Below are 300 nucleotides of genomic sequence, written 5' to 3' on the forward strand. Positions count from 1 at the left end.
CACACACACACACACATTCCTGAGTGGTTTTTACTGTCCTCTGGGATTTCACAACCAGATCAAAATAAAACAGAAAAACCCACATATGCTACAGCTTTGCAGTACAGAGCGAGAGAGCAAAGATGTGATGGGAGGCTTAGATCTAAGAGAGACTGTGGAGTTAATTGATTCAAGGATACATCAGAGATGGCATTCATAGCAAAGACATAAGGCTGAGTCCTTAGATTTGGCTTCTTTTACTTGGATTTGGTTTGATCAAAACTTCAAAATGAGTTAATAATATAATTTGGACTGAAACGC

General features: G+C 38.7%; 1 pseudogene; it reads right to left on the reverse strand.

Annotated features, from left to right (window-relative positions):
- The window catches only part of LOC118335857, a 6935-nt pseudogene that overhangs the window by 4721 nt on the left and 1914 nt on the right, over window positions 1-300 (reverse strand).

Source organism: Morone saxatilis, unplaced genomic scaffold, assembly GCF_004916995.1.
Source record: "Morone saxatilis isolate NCDOM2014 unplaced genomic scaffold, NCSU_SB_2.0 Contig24, whole genome shotgun sequence".
NCBI lineage: Eukaryota > Metazoa > Chordata > Actinopteri > Moronidae > Morone > Morone saxatilis.